General features: G+C 42.7%; 1 non-coding gene across 1 annotated transcript; it reads left to right on the top strand.

The window, feature by feature from the left end:
• The first annotated feature begins 3,257 nt into the window (after positions 1-3,257).
• On the top strand, positions 3,258-3,366 carry LOC127187338 (U6 spliceosomal RNA). The gene has a single exon (XR_007830483.1). It is a non-coding gene; the product is annotated as a U6 spliceosomal RNA (small nuclear RNA).
• The last annotated feature ends 11,990 nt before the right edge of the window (positions 3,367-15,356 follow it).

The following is a 15,356-nucleotide window of genomic DNA, read 5'->3' as shown; positions in this document are numbered from 1 at the left end:
CCCCACCTCCCAAAGGTTCAGAAAACCTTGCAACAGCGCCACCATCTGGGGAGCAGTGTTCAAACACAGTAGCCCGCGAAGGGCATTTCAGACTCGAAGAGAATATAATCACCAACGTGCTGTGAATAGCGTGTAGCTGTGTCAAACAGGCCACCTGCCCTGTGATATCAGAGGCAGGCAGCTGCAAGAGTGTTTAAGATTAAGTGAAAAGGCAAAAAATAAGCCAAATCGATAGTCATGTAGCACGAAATATGGCATGCATGCCAAAAAGTGACTTAAAAAAATTAGACAGGAAACTTTCTGCACCTGTTTTTATTTCTGCAAAGCTTTAGGCTAGCACAGAGAGTAATGAGTTTTGATGTGCCATCTTTGCACGTGGGTCCCCGCCTCTCACTGCCTTTCCCATGTCTTCTTCTCCTAACCTCCTTGTGGCTCCCTTTCTTCTCTGCCTTTCTATGTGTATTTCAATGCCCTCTCTATATCTTACCTCCATTATGATTTTTTTCTCCTATCTCATAATCTTTTTCTAGTAACACACACACTTTAAAAAAAAATATTTATTTATATTTATTCTGCCTGCATGTGTGCCTGCCCGCCAGAAGAGGACACCAGATCTCATTATAGATGGTTGTGAGCCACCATGTGGTTGCTAGGAATTGAACTCAGGACCTCTGGAAGAGCAGTCCGTGCTATTAACCTCTGAGCTGTCTCTTCAGCGCCCTCTCCCCCACACTTTTAAATGTAGGTTCTGCATATATTAGAGAAAACATTGAATATTTGTCTTTTTGACCAACCTACTTTGCTTAACATAATAATTTCTAGTTGTGTCTGTTTTCCTGCAAATGTCATGATTTTATTTTTGTTTATGGATGCATGGAATTTTTATGTTGTACACACACCATGTTTTTATGGTTCATTCATCTGTTGGTCCATACATATCTAGGCCAGTTCCATTCTCTGGCCATTATGACTAGAGTGGCAATACATGTGGACATGCAAGTATCTCTGCAGCAGGTTGGCATCTAATCGTATGCCCGAGAGTAGGATGGCTGGGTGGTTCTATTTTCAGCTTTTTTGCGGAACACCCTACACTGACTCCCATCAGTGCCTGCACTTATATTCCCAGCAGCAGCGTATGAGGGCCCCTTTCTCCACATATCTGCCCATGTTTATTTTCTTGGTGTTAGCCTTTCTGACTGGAGTAAGTGGGAAGGAATTTCAAAGACATGTTAATATGCATTTACCTGTTGGTTAAGGATGTTGAACTCTTTCTTGGGTATCTGTAATTTTTTTTTCTTTTAAAACTGTCCTTTTGGTTCATTAGTTTATTGACTGGATGATTTGGGGGTTTTGGAATTTAACTTTTGAGTTCTTTGTGTATTATAGATATTAATCTCTTGCATAATGTGTAGTTGGCAAACAGTTTTTCCCATTCTGCAGGGCCATCTCGTCACTCTAGTGACTGTTTCCTTTGTTGAGGAGGAACCTCTGAATTTCATGCAATCAAATTTGTCAATTCTTGAGATAAATTCCTGGCTGCTGGAGTCCTCTTCAGAAAGTCTCTGGCAATGCCTTCATCCTGAAGTGACACTGTCTTTGTTTCTTGTCTACTTTTGTTTTCTTCTAGCAATGTCAAAGTTTTAGATCTTACATTAAGGTCTTTGATCCATTTTTAGTCACTGTTGGGACAGGGTAAGATATATGCATCTAGTTTCATCCTTCAACACACACGTATTGAGTATTAGCCATCCTCCCCCCCTCCCCCCCCCCAGAGCACTAAGGAAGCTGTCTCTTCTCCAGTGTCAAAAAGCAGGTGGTTTAAGCTATGTGATTTATTTCAGAATCTTTCCTTCTGTGCCACTGGTTGATGTGTCTGTTTCTGTGCCAGAACCATGCTATTTTTTATGGCTCTATACTATAATTTAAGATGGAGTATGGTATTGGGATAACATCAGCATTGTTTTTTCTTAAAGAGGGTTAATTTGGCTATTTGGGGCCTTTGGTGATTCAATACAAATTTTGTGGGATTTATTTTTGTTTTTGTTTTATTTTTAGTTCTGTGATGATCCATTTTGATTTAGAGCTTATTTCCTTATTGGTTATTGTGGGTAATAGAAAATATTTATTTTTCCATCAAGTAGCCTTGTTGAATTCAGTCTTCAATTTGGATGACTTTCTTGCAGATATTTTTAAATTACTGCTGTATTACCCTCAAATATTGAAAGTTTTATTTGTTTTGTTTCAGTCTTTCTTCCTTCCTTCCCTCCCTTCCTCGTTCCCTCTCTCCCTCCTTTCTTCCTTCCTTCCCTCCCTCTTACTCCCTCCTTACTTACTTACTTCCCTCCCTCACTCCTTTCTTCCTTCCCTCCTTCCCTCTCTCCTTCCTTCCTACCCTTCCCTCCTTCCTTCCCTCCTCCTCTCCTTCCTGTCTTTTAGTCTGGGTTCCCTGAAAGCCAGCCTCTGAGCTGGAGATGAGCTTTCAAGAGGTCTTTAAAGAATGTTCTGGAGTTCATAAGGGGAGTTAAGGAAGCAAGACTGAGACGTTGAACCAGGCTCAGCCTTAGCAGACAGCACACCTGATCCCATGGGTCAAACAGACAACTATTTATGTATGTTCATCTTGAGGCAAATGGGCTAGGCCTTTGTCCTCTGTCCTTAGACGTCCGTGGATATGACTCTGAGCTAGCTGTCCTCTATAGCCAAGGCAATCCCCATGGAGTCTGGCTGTTCTGGGCTGTCTGCCAGCAGCACTCCAAAGAGTAGGGCAACATGTCCCTCATTCCTGAGGAGCGATCTGGGCCAAGAACTCCAAGCCTGTTCTAGTTTGCTTTCTTTTGCTATGATAAAACACTCTGGCCAAAAGCAATTTGGGAATAGATGGGTTTGTTCAATTTATACTTTTAGGTCACAGGCCATCATTTAGGGACACTAAGGCAGGGACTCAAGACAAGAATGGAAAGCAGGTCTGCTTGCTATTTCTTGAGACATTACATCCAGACAGGGAACTCACTCACACCCAAGGAGACACAGCACAAACCATGGAGGAGCACTGCTTGCTGGCTGGCTCATGCATGTCCTCAGAATGCCTCTTTATACATCCAAGAGCCACCTGACTAGGGAATGGCACCACCCACAGTGGACAGGGCACTCTTACATTAATTAAAAATTGGTCCGTGAGGAAATGCTTCACTTTTTAATTAATGTAATGTAATTTTGGACCATGTCAAGTCAACAATTATGCTGACTATAGCAAGTCCATGCTCGCTTTTATAGCATATATACTAAAATTTGTAATAACACAGAGTAGATTGACATGGACCCCTACGCAAGGATGACAGTAAAATTTATTAAGTGTTTTATATTTTATACCCTTAAGCAAAGGTTGCTCCTAATCCTAATCAGAGAATCTTCTATTTTCATAGAATGATTGTGAATATAGAGGAGACTCATGGCTTCCCAAGATGCCGAGAATAAGTGACGGATGAGGGCTCAGCCCTAAACAAGACACTTACATCACACTTTATGTTGTAACCTGCTTAAACTCTATGGCCTCTTCATTGAGACCTACTTTAGTCTCAACATAACCATAGCTCCTCACATGACAGGAGCCATTTTGTTTCTAAGTCTCCTCTTTGATCATAAGGTGAAATTAAATTCAGATTCTCAGGGAGCTTGAACAGCCTCTTACTTACAGTTCAACACTGTTTAAAGTTCTGCCTGAAGTAATGATGCATGTTCTACTTCAACAAAACCACAACACTCTACTATGTTCTTTTCTCCCGGACCAGTGGAGAGCTGCAAAGTCCCCAAACCTATATCTCAGCCAATCAGCTTAGAATGCTTTGTCTAGCCACCTGGTTACAATGTACTTGGAACAAAATCCGGTTATTTTTGTGTGTAGATAGTCAAAATGATATAACGCTGCCCTCCCCTTGTTTTGTTTTTTTCTTATAAAAGGCCTGCCTTAGAAACAGGCTGATGTCACAGTTCTGGCCAGTCTTGGGGTGTTGCATTCAATAAAGCATCCGTATCTGCCCGAGTTTGATGTATGAGTGGTTTATGTGGCTATCCTTATGCTACAAAATGTCTAAGCTTCAGCCATCTCTCTAGTGCCCCACACCGTACTGAGCAACATAGTCTATTACCCAGTGTTAGCTGTTTCCTTGTGATTGCACAGATGGCTGGGAGTTGTGGTTTGCTACTTTTACTCAGCATCTTAGAGTTTTACCCTAACCCTGAAAAAAAAAATTGCAATCAGGTGCTGGAGAGATGGCTTAGAAGTCAAGAGCATTGTCCGATCCTCCAGAGGACCCAGGTTCAGTTCCCAGCACATATATGTCTCAACAGTCCCAACATGTCTCAACTCTAGTTCCAAAGGAACCAGCGCCCTCTTCTGGCCTCTGAAGGCATCAGGTGCACACATGGAGCACCTACATACATGTAGGCAAAACACTCATGCACATAAAATAAAAACGAATACATCTATTTAAAAAGAAGAAAAGAAAAGAAACAGCAAATATCATTTCAAATACAAAGCTGAAAAACCTTAAGCCAAACTACTGTCCACTCAGGACTGGTTATGTTGACTGTCTGCCAATTCAGTATTAGTATCCTGCTAATTGTCCAAGCCACAGTGCCAAACAAACATTATTCCTGTTTCAATTCCTGTATTTTAATTTTTCACACACTTATTTACATGTGTGTATGCACATGTGTGACGTGGGGTGTGTGCGTGTGTATGTGTGTGTGCGCGCGTGTACACCATGGATTGTGTAGAGGTCAGAGGACAGCTTGCAGGTGGTAGTTCTTACCTTCCACTATGCAGATTCTGGAGATCCAACTCAGGATGTCAAACTTAACGGCAAGTAGCTGCTAAGCTATCTCTCTGAGCCAATCTAAGATTTTAAAACTGTTTTTCAGTGGAAGGGTTGAACTGTAGAACCAATTCTTTAGTAACTAGGAACTGCAATTTTCTAGCAGTTGCTGAGTCATTGCGGTACACACACAGACTCCTTTAACTGAGTCATTTGTCAGGTGGGAGCTTGATGGAAGGTCACATTTAGTTAGAAATGGCCACTAGCCCTTTCTTTTCCTTACTTCCATGAACTTGGGTCTCCTTTAATTATCAGCACAAATCCATGACATAGAGGATACTTTTAGGCTCACTTAATAGATGCAGAAAGATAGAGGAAAACAGCTCTATACTCCAGGCCCACCTTACTTCAGGCTCCCCCTAAGGAAGCACACTGGAACAAAGAGCTTGTGTTTAAGATAGTTATTAAAAAGTTAAAATAGGGCTGTTGAAATGGTGTAGAGGGTAAAACTGCGGGGTCTCTCTCTCTCTCTCTCTCTCTCTCTCTGCACTCAGTCCCTAATGATGATGATGATGACAACGACGACGACAATGGAGATGATGACGGTACTCAGTCTTGTCAATATAAAACATTTCTTCCCCAACTTCCTTCTAAACAGTTTGGAGAGGGGAAGCATGTAGTGAGATATTGTGGCTGCTGGCTGAGATAACCAGGAAATTAAATTTAAAAAACATTATTATTGGTCAAATAATGAAAGCCAGACAGTAAATTGACTGTTCACAAAAGGATTGTAAATTTCTAAGCTTTCTAGAATTTCTCACCTGTATATTTTCTACTTCTTGTGTGTATGCATTTTGGTGCATGTGTGCATGTGTGTGTGTGTGTGTGTGTGTGTGTGTGTGTGTGTGTGTGTGAGGTGCAGGATGTGCATGTGCACGCATGTGTATGTACATGTGTGCATGCCTGTTTGCATGCATTTCTGTGTGATGTGCATGTATGGATGAGGTCACATGCCCTAGGCATATGCTGAGGACAGCAGAGGACATCAGGTGCACTGCTCTATCACTCTCCAGTTTACCCTCCTGTGACAGAGTCTCTCACAGACCCTGGAGCGAGGCTGACAGCCAGCGACCCTTGTGGTCTCTAGTATCTTCCCCACACCTCCAGCACAGGGCCTACAGAGCCCACATCAGCATGCTCGACTTTTAACATGGATTCAGGAGACCTGAACTCAGGTCCTCATGCTTGCTGAGCCCTCTCCCAAGCCCTGGCACTCAGAATCCTAAAGACCCAAACTGTAAGATAAAAATAAATGTCTCAGAATTCAGTGTTGATAAATATATAGCAAAATTCTATTTTTTCCTGCTTTCTAGTACACATTTGAAAAAAATATATTTCTGTCTTAGGACCATGTACATAGATAAGCCTGCAGTAGACGAAGTGTCATCATTTCAATGGGTGAGACAAGGAGAATTTCCCAGGACTCAGAAGGTAAACCTGCAGCACAATTTAGACCAAGCTAGTCTACAAAGGGAACAGACTCAAGCCTACAACTTACATGATGATTGTTGACTGTAATCAGCAAGCTCTTTCCACAAATGAGATGAGTTCTCAACCTATCCTCAAGATTCCATTTAAGGACCAATTTTAGGGTAAACAAGTCCAATGACAGAGGAAAGAATGATTTTTTTTTTTTTTTTTTTTTTTTTTTTACGAGTCTAAGAGTCACGAAGTTGCTTTCTCTGGCCTGTCCCATTGACTAGCATAGAAGTGTGAGTTCATTTTCTGTTGTGATAATCAAATGCCGGAAGCTAGGTGGTGAAGAGAGGAAAGAGGCTTCTGTAGCTCACAGTGCTGGAGATTCAGGCTATGGCACTGGCATCAGCTAGGCCCTGATAAGGACAATGTCACAGAGGAAAGCGCAGAATACAGGAAGATTGCATGGTGAGACGGGAAGCCAGGGAGGGAGAACGGCCAGTTATTCCCATTTATAACAATTCTTTCACAACAACTAACCAGTGTCCCATGTACCTTTCATTTCTTCCAGCACCCCCAAGGATCCAATGGGCTTACTGAGCCCACTTTGCAAAGGCCCTGTCAGCTTTCAACATCACCATGCTAAGGTCCCAATCCTTCAATGCATGATCTCTTCTAGTATAAACACAGCCAGTCAACGCCAGCACAGTGTTCATTTATACATACCACTGGCCAACCATTCCTGTAATTCCACCATTCAGGAAGCCGAGGCAGGAGACAAAGAGTTCAGGACCAATCTGGGTTACATGAAACACTGTCTCAAAAACAAACAAAACAGCAGCAACAACAAAAACGTACACACAAAAAACAAAACAATTACAACAGCGGCAGCAACAAGCAAGCATTCTTAGGTGTTGTCAGTAGCTTGAGACGAAGGGAAGAGGCCACTTGCTATACATGGATCACACAACTGGGACTTTCATCAAGACTATTACTGAGCTCTCTGCTCTAGAGATTGGGAAGTCCAAGGACGTGACACTGGCATCTGGTGAAGGCTTTCCTGTGGGTGTCTTTTATACTGAGTCTCAGAATGGCGATGGGCATCAAACATCGAGGAGATTTTCAGACTAAGAAACTGCCAGATCCTTGGGCTCTCCCGTGGGAGACAGCCATTGTTGGACTACCTAGACTGTACTAGATAAGTCATTCTAATACCTCATCAGTTCTCTTCCTCTAAAGAGCGCAACTAACACAGAGTCCAGTTCCAGAGGGAACTAGAGAAGTACCAGCATACATGTGGTCTGGAATTCATGTGAAGTCCATGTGAATAAATGGGACCATTCTCATATCCCTCCATTATTAATTCATATATCTACATGTGAGTGTTCTTTACTGCAAGAAAGACACAGAGTTCAACATCCTTTATCCTTATTTATCCTTAACATTTATCCTTAACATTTGTTTTTCTTTATAGGCAGAAGTTATGAGACTATGTGGTCACATAAATAGGTGAGAGTAGAAGTGACTTCATTATAGCATTTCCTTCTGTGGTGTGGCCACAGGTAAGATGTTCTATGTGCCTGTGAATAACCCTTCACCCATGCTCATAGAAATAGCCTTAATTTAAAAAAAAAGAAAAGAAAAGAAAAAGAAAGAAATAGTCTTAATTGCCGGGTGTGGTGGCACATGCCTTTAATCCCAGCACTCAGGAGGCAGAAGCAGGCAGATTGCTGTGAGTTCAAGGCCAGCCTGGTCTGCAAAGTGAGTCCAGGAAAGCCAAGGTTAACACAGAGAAACCCTGGCTTGAAAAACAAAAACAAAACAAAACAAAAACAAAAACAACAACAACAACAAAAAGAAATAGCCTTAACTAAACTCATCGAGTCACATAAGAAGTAGCAGGGGGATTCATTGGGAATAGAGAAGTGATCATTAAAAATAATATGAGGTAAGAGAGGATAATAGATGGTGAATATGCCCAACATATATACATGTCAAAATCAAGCCCATTATTATGTATAATTAATATGTTAAACTGTTGTGCAAAATTAAGTATACGCTGCTATACCATAACAATGCAGTTCAATTCCTTAAACTCCTGGACTGTACACTAAAAGCCTGTAAAATGATTTTTTTAAAAAGTTGCCTGGTAAAAAGAATCTTGCACTACATATAAATGTCAAATGGTTAAATTAAAGACTCTCTTAGCTACATTTTATTGCTTATTTTATTTTATTTAGAGTAGGGGTAGGATGAATATGGAAGGGAAAAGCAAAAGAAAGAGCAAGGAGCATATTAGTTATTTAAAAGTTACTCTCTTGGCCAAGGTTAGAGCAAGTGGAAGTTCTTCTTATGCTGGTTAAACTGCCCTGCTTATAGACGCAGCTCTTGGTTCTCATTCTCTGTTGACTTCCTGGAATGCCAGATAAGTAAATTAGAGAGAGGTACCAAAGAACTGTCACTTGAGTGGATTTCACACTGGTTTGGCCTCTTGGGCCTAATGCAGAAGGTTAGTCCAAACCAACATCTTGCTATAAAAATGTATATTGACTAGGTTGAGCACTGATTTATCATAAGCATTACTTTTAAATGACATACATCATGACATCATATTGACCTGAAAAAACAAAGACACAAAAGTTGCCAAGAGATTCATACTCAGTGGCAAGAGCCCTGACTTGTCAACGCCTACAGGGATATTTCAAAGAGCATCCAGAGACAGCGGAACACCACCAGTTGGGCAGGAGAGGTACCTTTCTCTGGGGAAATAGGGACACTCTCCTGAGTACATATGAAAGGGCTGGAGGAAAGAGGAAGCCATTTGTCCATCCATCAGTCATGCTCTGAGGCAGATCAGTTTTAGGAAAGAGAGTGGATAGAAATCAAACGCTTTAAAACCATCTAAGCCCTTTCCTTGGAATGCTTTTGCATAACCCAGGAGTTCATAGCCCCCAGTGTGAAGCCTATGGCAGCATAAATATCAGAAATATGTTTTGTGCAATAGGAAGTCTGAGAGAGTGAGGCTCAAGCTAATCTGTCTCCTGGCGAGGGCGCTTTTTCTGGCTTGCAGATGGCCACTTTCTCTCACCCTGAGTCCTCATGTGGTAGAAAGAGAGATGAATGAATTCTCTTGTGTCTGTTTTTTTAAGGCGACAGTTCTCAACCTGTGTGGGTTGTGAACCATTTGGGGGTCAAACATTCCTTTCACAGGGGTTGCCAACAACCATTGGAAAACACATATACTTATATTATGATTCATAATATTAGCAAAATTACAGCTATAAAGTGGCAACAAAATAATTTTATGGTTGGGGGGGTCACTACGACATGAGGAATGGTATTGAAGGGCCACAGCATTAGAAAAGTTGAGAACCACTGTTATAAGGGCACTAACTCAATGAATTCCGAGTACCACCCTCACAATTGCATTTGACTTTAATGACTTCCTGTCTCCACATATAGCCACGATAGGAGTTGGGGCTTCAGTGTGTGAATTTGGGAACTATGGCGTGGGGCACAAACACTGAGCCTGTGATATCTTCCCATGAAGTTTTTCAACTTGTAGGTAGGTTGCCCAACAATCAGAGAACTGGCAGAGGCAGATAAACTGTCAGTGACCTTGGCCAGGCACGCTGAGCTTTGTCTGTGTTCTGAAACAGAAATCAGGGATCTGAGGGCTTGACCACTAGGTTCAGGTGCCCCAGTGTTGTGGCAATATCTGGCCTACCCTTGGGAGCCTGCAGTTTCCATCCAGATGGATCCCTTGGGAGCCTGCAGTTTCCATCCAGATGGATTCCTTGACGCAGAAACTGTTCCCTCACACTCTTAGGAGCATTAGTAATCATTCATGGCCAATTTCAAAACCCTTTGACCTCAATGGGATCTTGCAATGTTTCCATAAATTTCCATCCTCTTAAAAGCATGGTGGTTCCACAGATAGCAAGCTGGTAGGTAATTGTATTCTGGATGCCTCTGACGGCTTTCCCTCACAAATGACGCATTGGGGATTGAAATTCAGCTTTGACGTTTTAGTCAATTTCCACATCCATGTTCAGATATCTTCCCAAAAGGGAAACACACACACACACACACACACACACACACACACACACACACACACACTACCTCAACCTCAACTGTATTTAGAATTGCCAAGGGCCACAGCTCTGGAAATACCTATGAACTTATTTCCAGAAAGGCCTAACCCAAGAGGGAAGACTTGCCTTGAGTATGTGCAGCACTGTCCCGCGGGCTGGAGTCCTAGACTGGATAAAATGAAAAAGCAAACAGCATCAGCATTCATCGCTCTCCGCCTCTTGACTGTGGGCGAGATGTGACCAGCTGCCTCGTTCTCCTGCCTCTGCTCTGCTTTCCTCACCAGGATGAACTGTCTGCTTGAGCCAGAGTCAAAGCTAACCCTTCCTTCATTAAGTTGTTTTCATCAGGTGTTTTGTCACAGCAATGGGAAAGTAATGAACAGGTAGTTTGTTCTTTGTTGCTGTTCCAGGAACACAGCATTTAACAAATGCAGCTTTAGCGATGTGTCCCTGTTAACATTATTCATATGAAAGGGATTCAGATGAGAAAGCAGTGTGAACACACACACACACACACACACACACACACACACACACACGTTAAAGGTTGAGCATGAATGTTCACATCCACTCGCTCTCCAGCTGGCCCCCTCCGGAACGGCACCTTCCATTGCTGAGACAGCCATTTCATAAGTGTTTTCTCTTTTGTTGCTCTGCCAATACCTTTACAAGAGTCCTTAGGATGAGAAGCAGACAAAAATGCTTGTGTCTTTCTACGCAGTCAGAATTTATCGAATAACCATAAAAACCCAGCAGTTTCAAGGGCACCAATTTGCCAGGTAATTCTGATTTTCCTTGGTAACTTGGCTGACACGAACACAGGTTCTTTTCATCATCCTTTCTTTTTTTCTTTAGTTAAAAGAATTGTTTCATGTGTGTGGGTATTTTGCCTGCATGTGACTGTGTGCTACATATGTGCAGTGCCCATGGGGGATAGAAGAGAGAATCAGAGCTCACGGAACTGGCTTTATGGATGGTTATGAGCTGCTGCAGGGGAGGTGGAAATATGAAAGAACAGCTAGTGTTCGGTTGTTTCTTTTGAGCTAGGATTTCTCTGTGTAACCCTGGCTGTCCTAGAACCCAGGCTGGCCTTGAACTAACAGAGATCCCCCTGCCTCTGCCTCCTGGGTTCTGGAGTTAAAGGCATATGCTACTGTAGCCTGGCTAAAGGCAGTGCTCTTAACCACCTAACCATCTCTCTAGCCCCTAAACCTCTTATTAAAAACACCTAACCATCTCTCTAGCCCCTAAACCTCTTATTAAAAACAAAACCGAATGAACACTTGCCCAACCTCTCTCCACCATCCCTAGCTAGGGTTACACACATGTGTCACACTATACTTGGCTTTGTCCATATGTGCAGGTGATCCAAATTAAGTTCTTTGTTCTTATACGCATTACCCACTGAGCCATCTCTACATCTTATATATACGTGTGTGTGTGTGTGTGTGTGTGTGCGCGCATGTAGACATATGATGGCATGTAGGTTGTAACGGGGTAAGAGGACAATTCTATTCTAAGTATCCTGGGTATCTAATGCAGGTTGGCACAGCCTTAATGATGAGCACCTTCATCCACTGAGCCACCTTGTGGCTAAGAGACATCTTCCTGGGAAAACATCAACACTTGCCAACATGCATATTTATTTCCTTTGTTTCAAGAGAGGAAACAGGTTGGCCTCTCTTCCCGAATCACTTATAACTTTTACTATTTTTGGTGATATGTGTGGATGTAGTTTTTAAAAATTTATTTTATGTATATATATGCTTTGTCTGCATGCACATCTGTGCACCACATGTATGTCTGATTCTCACAGAAGCCAGAAAGGGGGATGCTGTCCTCTGGGGATGGTTTTTCCGATGGTTTGATCCACTATGTGGGAGCTAGGAATCGATCCCTAGTCCTCTGGAAAAGCAGCCAGTGTTCTTAACCACTGAGCTGTCACTCCATCCCTGGATGAATTCTTTCAGTGAATTTTTTTTTCTTTTTTTTTTTTCTTTCAGTGAATTTACACTGTTAAGATTCACTGTGGTGCCGGGAGGTGGTGGCACACACCTTTAATCTCAGCACTTGAGAGGCAGAGGCAGGCAGATCTCTAAGTATGAGGCTAGCCTGGTCTACAGAGTGAGTTCTAGGACAGCTAGGGCTACACAGTAAAACACCCATTGACTCAAAACAAAATAAAAAATGATTCACTGTGGCACCTGTCCTGCCTCAGGCTACCATCTTTATGTGGAAATGCAGTGATTAGCTTGATCATCAAACACACAGCCCTGCCATACAAAAGAGGACAATCAGCTGGGCAGTGGTGGCGCATGTTTTTAAGGGAGGCAGAGGCAGGTGAGTCGCTGTGAGTTCAAGGCAAGCCTGGTCTACAAAGCGAGTCCAGGACAGCCAAGGCTACACAGAGAGACCCTGTCTCAAAAAAAAAAAAAAAAAAAAAAAAAAAAAAATCCCTGTTCCAAGTGAGCCCTACGGTGCCAGTTGGCTTTGTCAACTTGACACAAACCTAGACATATCTGGGGAAAGGAAATCTTAATTTCAAAAATACGTCCATAAGACTGGCCTGTAGGCAAGCTTATAGGACATTTAGTTGACAATGATTATGATGGGAGGGCCCAGTTCACTGGGGACCAGTGTCACTCCTGGAAAGTGCTATAAGAAACCATACCGAGGAAATTATTTTGTTGGTCAACAGTGACTTTCTACTTGAAGAAGAAAAGAGCCCATTGCTCTGAAATGTGATTGGTTGATAAAGATGGATGATCAAAACTGGAACACAGAGCTCTGGGCCCTGGGAGGATAAATGACCCGGCACCACTCTCCTACTCCTGGAGATGTTTCCTGTTCCCCTCAGCTCTTCTGTGGTTGGCAGGAAGGACAACATGAGTGCTCCAACATGAGTGCTCCTCATGCAACACACCACAGGAGGCACCCGGGTCCCGCCCTGCTCCATCTGGGTGGGACTGTGAGTGGCTGGCTGGGTATATCTGCACTACACCACAAAGCCTCCTCTACCTAGAGCCACTTACTGCATGACCCAGATAGGGGCCCTGTGAGCTTTGTGAGTTTCAGGAGCCCCTGTGCCCTCCTCCACAATGCAGGTTTTATTCTGGAAGAAATGGCTGGATAACACTTGTGTTTTCTCATTTGGAGCCATTGTCCTCTCTTTCCCCTCTCTCTGCCCTCTCTTTCCCCTCTCCCCAGTATCACTCTCCTTTGTGGTTCCCATGAGCTAAGCAATTTTATCCAGCTTACCCTTAGTTCACCTACCTCTTTGGATTTGTTGTTGTTGTTTTATTTGGTTTTTATTGTTTGAATGAGTATCTCATATATAAGCCAATCTGGTCTCAACTTTGCTATATAGCCAAGGGCGGTCTTGAACTCCTGATCCTTTGCTCTCAGCCTCCCAAGTGCTGGGATTACAGGCATGAGCCACTATACCTAGCTGGCTCTTTGAATCATCTTTTCTCCCGTGGATCAGCCCAAGAGAAGCTACCAAAGAGTTGATGAAGGAAATACACACACACACACACACACACACACACACACACCATAGACTCACCTACAGATATATACACACACCACATACATACATACCATCCCCCACCACACACACATGCACATGCACACACACCATAGACCCACCTACGGACATATACATATGCCAGACATACATACATACCATCCCCCACCACACAGATGCACACATACATACACACACACCATAGACCCACCTATAGACATAAACACACATGCCAGACATACATACCACCCCACCCCCTACCACACACATGCACATACACAGATACACACACACACACACACACACACACACACACACACACATGCACACATGCACACACACACAGACAAACTCAAGTTGGATCAGAGGTATCTGTAGTCCCCACTATTTGGGAATCTGAGACAGGAGGATTACTTGAACTCAATGTTTGAGGTCAGGCTGGACAACATAGTAACACTGTCTCCAAACAAAACAAAAACTGCTAATAAAGTTAAAACCACATATTAGTCCAAAGTAGACTGAGTTTTATAAAGATAATTTTATGGGTTAAAAAAGTTTAAATTAATTAGTCTGGTTCTTTCATTATTAAGGAAAACTGAGGTCCAAAGATGTTGAAGGACTTACCCAAAGCCACCTAGTTTGTGGCAGAGACAATGACACAGCCCACTTCCCTGTGTTTTTAGGTCTGTATCACTTTCAAAACACTATGCAGCTTCCTATCAAATTAAAAGTCCCAACTATCAGAGGCCATTAGTGAGTATGGGCACATAGCAACATCCATGTGACTCAGACTGGCCAAAATGTAAGGGCTGTTCAGAGGAGAGACTTAAGGTAGAGGTGTGTGTGTGTGTGTGTGTGTGTGTGTGTGTGTGTGTGTGTGTGTGTGTGTGTGTTGCTGTGTGCATGCATACATGTGTTGAGGACCAGGAAAAAGGTCCTGGTAGAGAAGAGTTAGACAGAGGTTTCCATCATTATAAGGTTTTTTTTTTTGTTTGGTTGGTTTCTTTTCTTTTTTTTTTTTTTTTTTTTTGGTCTTTTTTTGTTAATTTATTCTTGTTACATCTCAATGGTTATCCCATCCCTTGTATCCTCCCATTCTTCCCTCCCTCCCATTTTCCCCTTACTCCCCTCCCCTATGACTGTGTCTGAGGGGGACTTCCTCCCCCTTTATATGCTCATAGGGATCAAGTCTCTCATCATTATAGTTTTTAAAGAACTGTGAGGTTGAGCATGATATGGAACACCTGAAATCCAAGCATTTAGGCACCTATGAGTTTGAGGCCAGCCTGGGCTACATAGTGAATACCAGGGTGACCAGGGATATATAACAAGACCCTCTCTGGAAGGAAGGAAGGAAGGAAGGAAGGAAGAGACAGAGAAACTACTGGCCTGCTGGGAACCCTCTAGCATTTGTACCCATGGAATCCAACACCTAGAGAAGGA

Source organism: Acomys russatus, chromosome 3 (genome assembly GCF_903995435.1).
Source record: "Acomys russatus chromosome 3, mAcoRus1.1, whole genome shotgun sequence".
Classification (NCBI taxonomy): domain Eukaryota; kingdom Metazoa; phylum Chordata; class Mammalia; order Rodentia; family Muridae; genus Acomys; species Acomys russatus.
This window is presented reverse-complemented; position numbering and strand designations above follow the sequence as displayed.